A 6041-nucleotide genomic window follows, 5' to 3' on the forward strand; every position below is an offset into this window, starting at 1 on the left:
ATCTAATAGTTTTCATTTTAAGTGCGCCAAAGTCCTTGTTTTCATGCACCCTTCATACTTGTGTGACTTTGGCAAAAAGTCATTTGAATTAGCGAGTGTCTGCGACAAAGGCTGTGGTCATGCATTTATGCACGAAGCCATATATTAATGAACAATTATCTGCTAAGCTGCGTTAGAGATTAAATAAACGGGCCATTTTGCCGCAGTTGCTACGAGACATGCTCTTAGCAACTGTAATTAACAGCGACAACTAATTAAAGAGGTAATGCACAACTCTTCAAGCTGCTATGCCGATGTAAATACGTGGTTTTTTCGGGCCGCTTTCCAGCCTCCGGTAATTGCTGGTGAAATCGTTTTTTTTCCCCGCTCTCTCTCTCTTTCTCTCGAAAATATTTGCTAACTCCTTTCTGACAGACAAATCGTCCCTCACCTGTTTCTGGCTCCTTGTCTCTGGCCCTCTCGAGATCGTCTTGTCTCTGGCCCTCTCGAGATCGTCTTGTCTCAGATATGCTGCGCAGTGAACTGTGAACCCAATCCTCCTCTGTGAAACATGAAATCACTTCTGCCGTATCTGAGAGCTCGGGTTTTATGACAAGTTAAAGGGATGGTTCACCTCTAAATGAACCTACTGTCATCATTTGCTCACCTCAGTGTCGATCTAGACCTTTCTGTCTTCTGCGGATGGAGAAACGAGATGTTTAGCACCTTGTTCGAGTTGTCATTGCCCACACAAAGCAATCGGAGAGGGATCGGTGGAACACAATGATAGTAAGCTGAATATCTTGAACAACATCTAGTCAAATATTACATGCTGAAGATAATAGAAATCAGTTTTTAGAAATGAGTTATGTTTATAAATGTCTTCTCTCCATTAAACAGAACTTGTGGAAAAATAAACAGGGGGCGAATAATTCTGGAGGGCTAATAATTCTGACTTCAGCTGTATGTATAGCTTTGAATGAGTGTTCTGTAATTATACTGATAGACAAGCTACATGAAATATCATTAGGCAAAAAAATGCTTTGTAGGCAACAGATCCAAATGCAATTTGTCATATACTCAGAAATTCCCCCGAAGCGCTCAAATCTTAAGCTTCACCATACAAGACCTGACATTAACTGATGCCTACATCACTGATGACGCCTTACAGGGGGCTGTTCAATAATTCACTGTAAACTTGAGGGGATGAGGGAATTGATTTATCTGAGGGAAAACCATAAAATAAAATAAAATAAATATAAAATAAAATAAATAAATAAATAAATAAATAAATAAATAAATAAATAAATAAATAAATAAATAAATAAATAAATAAATAAATAATAAAATAAAATAAAAAATAAAATAAATACATAAAAATAAAAAAATAAATAAAATAAAATAAAAATAAAAAGTGCAATAATAAAAATTTTATGAACAAATGAACAAAAAGAAAATAATATCAAGCATGATAAAAAAATATATAGCTGAAGTCAGAATTATTAATTCTTAATTCCCCTTTGAATTTTTAGTTCTTTTTAAAATATTTGCCAAATGATGTTTAACAGAGCAAGGAAATTTTCACAGTATGTCTGATAATATTTTTTCTTCTGGAGAAAGTCTTATTTGTTTTATTTTGGCTAGAATAAAAGCAGTTTTTTGTATTTTAAACATCATTTTAAGTTTAAAATTATTAGCCCCTTTAAGCTATATTTTGTTTCGATAGTCTACAGAACAAACCATCATTATACAATAACCTGCCTAGTTAACCTAATTAACCTAATGCCTTTATATATCACTTTAAGCTGTATAGAAGTGTGTTGAAGAATATCTAGTCAAATATTATTTACTGTCATCATGGCAAAGATAACATAAATCAGTTATTAGAAATGAGTTATTAAAACTATTATGATTAAAAAATGTGCTGAAAAAAACACATTCCGTTAAACAGAAATTGGAGGAAAAAATAAACAGGGGGGCTAATAATTCTGACTTCAACTGTTTGTGTTGTAAACCGTGAATTAGAACTTTCACTTGCCCATCACTGTACCAATAACAAACAATCTGTAATGTTATTTCCACTCCCTCACTCGTGTTATCATCTGTTATCTAGCACAACAGCACAAGGGAACTAAAGCATGTCTCAGACGGAGCGTTGCGGGATCATAATCCCAGTCGGTGTAATATGTGGAATCAGAGCTGTGATCCAGAGATTCAGGCAGGTTTGTTCATATTAGATGTGGATGCGCTGAAGAAATGATCAGTTTTCAGTCTCGTGGGAACTGCTGAAGCATTGCCGTGACTCTGATAGCGATTCACAATCGTGTTTCAACAGTCGCTGAAAAAGTTTCTGTGTTATAAGCTCTGACAGAGTAGTACACTACACTCTGATGCCAAGAACATTTCCGCATATCTGTATGATCGCATATGGAAAACATTAACCAGTAGGAGTTCACTGTTAGTAGGGGTATCAAAATTAATTGTTTCTTCGGTGCACCGCGATGCAGACGCGGACAATTCTGTATCGGATCAGTAATAATCATAACCGGTTATTATTATGTACTGACGTCATTTATCTCCTATGCGCTCTGTCGCGAGGGAGGTGAGCGCGAGTATTTACAACACTCAGGGCCGGCCCGTGGCATAGGCACCATAGGCAAATGCTAAGGGCGCTGTACATCCAGGGGGGCGCCAGAAATGAGCGCGCTTCAGTTGGTTTTGTTTTCGATTTTCCTGACACACATTCAGTTATAGACGGCAATAACTTAAAAATCTCTTACCCTAAAAAGATCTAATTAATTCCTGGACTATTTATACACCCTGCACCCGTTTGTTTGTTACTGTTGTTACTAAAGTCTTGTTTAGTTGGTGTGTTATTCCTGAGCCGTGTTCTTGTGTATCTTGCCCTAGTTCCGTGTTTTGCTTGTGTTATCGTTATTTTGATACTTTGGTTTTTGATGTCCTGTTTTCTTCTGTTATCTGCACAATTTTCATTAAATGCACTTGGATCCACAACTATTTTGTGTCAATCGTCAACATACCATGACACTTACATGCATTTAACCATCGACTATGCTGTTAGTTTCATCATTGGGCTTATAGATGGACTACTACAAGAATTAAAGGGCCATGAAACCCCCTCGTTTCAGCAGGGTGTTTTCACACCTCTACTTTGGAAAAAGTCAGAAAAGTGGGCGTGTCCAGCTCTGTTTAGGGGGGAGTGTCGGAGGAACTAAAGTGGGATGGTGTGGGAGTGTCTATTTGTGCACGCGCGAGTTTCAGAGTCAAAATACACACCCACACAGACAGGAGAAAGGGATGGTGTTTAACCTACAGGGACATCTGTAGTCGAATTATTTGCCAAATTATTAAATGTTGGACTTTAACTGCAGTTTGGCTCTTTCATTCAGGGAATTCATTCATGTCTCTCGCGACAAACGAGATATTTGATTCGAGGAACTGCTGCAAGCGTGTAATTTACATGCAATGTTTGATACCGCACGGCAAATGAGAGAAAAAAAAAACTCTGCATTTTCCGGAAACTTAGATGCACACGGCAGGTAGCGTCAGAAAGCCGCGTGTGTTATTCCGGTCACAAAATGCGGTGCTAACATTTCTGCACTCAGTGCAGTAGTTAACTTAATTCGATACGAACAAACTGAATAAACAAAGAGCACTGGTCGCTCACTTACCAAATCTGTAGAGACAGGACAATCACCAGCAACTAGAGCCGCGTCTTTATTAAGAGGAGACTACAAGCAAATCCAGATTTCAGCGTTTGCAGATGAGAACAGCTCTCAGGTAAACAATAATCCTCCTTAGACACGTAAGTTATTGTTGTCGCGCGTCGCGTACACTGTTAATCCACACGTGACGCCAGCTGAGCTCTCACAGAGAGAAAATGAAAACGAAACTTAACAGCAGCAAACTATAAAAGCAACACTTCACGCTTGTTTTGCCAACACAACGTGGCGTCTCTGTCGTCTAAACACTGTGACAGTAATGAATATTAATGAAGTTGCACAATAGAGCGCGCTGATTGGTTTGACCCAAGCCTTACTCATGCATTAATGCATCACACTGTAAGACGTAATAAGACACACTCTGGCACAGACGTCCAGTCTGCACGCTGGAACACACGCTATTATGTCATGACCGTGACGCAGCTTCAAAAATTCGTTTCAAACAGGAAGTACAAATTTGCTTGAAATAACGCAAAAACAACCAATTTACACTTTTTAGTGAAATATAGGTGTCCTAATAGTGTTTTTAGCAGTGTGGGACACATATATGACTGTCAACAGCTCAAAAAATGTGTTTTGGTGTTTCGTGACCCTTTAAAAATAAATGATGAACAACAACAACGATGAATGAACATTGTAATAAAGGTGTTGTCTATTACTGGTTAAATATCTAAAATAAACCAATGGAAGCTTATTTTGTAACTAATGCTAACAACTGTGATCTTGCTGTTAATATTTCCACCAAACTGTACAACACTTTGCATCTGATTTTATTCCTTCTGAGGGAGAAATATCTGAGACAAATTAAAAGCAACTTCTCTGTAATACAATGCTCCCCTAGGGTGGTTTTACCATCTGCTACTACGTTTGTACTGTGGTACAACTGTGTTTACTTTTTTATATCAAGTAATGTGCTTAAATGCATTGAAATGCAGCGTGTCCAATCACATTTTGCAGTCTATGGAGCGTTTAATTATCTGATTCCATATTTAGCTGCTCTTTCCGTGATTAGCGTATAATCATCAGCGGACGTTCTGGTTTACTCATGACGGTGGCATTCGGGCTCAAGTGATTAGCTGAATATTTATCAACGCATATATGATGCCTTCAACCATGCCTGGTAGGTGCAAATGATGACGCACTGCCAACATTCACCCGTGATTTGCATAGCATTTGAATGATGCGAATTATGGTAATGTTGATAGGCTGTTTGGCGTCTGAGGTACGCAGAAGAACTCCTTGCCCAAGAGTGAGAGTATAATGAGTTAGACGTTGACCTCCCAATCCAAACAGATGGTCCTCAGTGCTGCCAGAGAACCAACGAGAAACGAAGATGGTAATTAGGTGGGATAAATATTCTTGGCTGATTCTTATGAGTTGTGAATTTTCACACCAGTCAGCGGATGACACTTGTTTTCTGTGTGTCAAGTGTGTGAGACTCTTCATCCTGTAACCCAAAACGTCTTTGCCAATACCGTGGTTTTATATTTTACTTATTTTCTTTAGATGATAATTTATGTACATTATTATTTTGGGCTGTAATGTAGCGCAGTTCATAAACTTTCCATTTTAGTCTGATCTGATCTTTAAAGATGATTTAAGAACACACCTGTCAACCCTCTCGTTTTTCCAGGGATTCTGCCGTATTTTACAGTTCTATATCATCCCGTAAAGGTATTTTCCCGTATTTTCAGTCTTTCTCTGATGGGAAGATATAAACATTAAAGAGCCGAGCCTCCCTATACACAACCCATACCGCCGAACCACCAGGGAGCGCCCTTGCTCTTAAATGTGAGTCTGTTCTGTGCTTTGGCTTTGTTTAGGCACACTGTTAGACCTTACCAGGCTTTTTTACAGAAGAACACTGGCAACACTGTTGCCAGCTACTCACTGTAAAAGTTTGGTTACAGTAAGTAACTGGCAACAGTGTTGCCAGTTAATTACTGAAACTGAACCATTACAGTGAGTGGCTGGCAACAGTGTTGCCAGTTGTTTACTGTAACTGAACCATTGCAGTGAGTAGCTGGCAACAGTGTTGCCAGTTAATCACTGTAATAGAGCAGAAGTGGTAACTAACTGGAAACTGTGTACAGTTAATTACTGTACTGTAGTGTTACAACTCACAGCATTATACTGCATACACAATAGTATGTCAAGGTGTTACTAAAATTAATTAGTATTCTTACCTGTTATTAATTCTTTAAATTAATTAAGTTGTAAATTCTGACAAATTTATTTAATTGTTTTGGCAGCAAACAAATATAAAACAGAAAATGTATAACAAAATTAAGAAATCAGCAGATATAAATATCATCTTGC

This window comes from Danio rerio, chromosome 10 (genome assembly GCF_049306965.1).
Source record: "Danio rerio strain Tuebingen ecotype United States chromosome 10, GRCz12tu, whole genome shotgun sequence".
NCBI classification, from domain to species: Eukaryota; Metazoa; Chordata; class Actinopteri; order Cypriniformes; family Danionidae; genus Danio; species Danio rerio.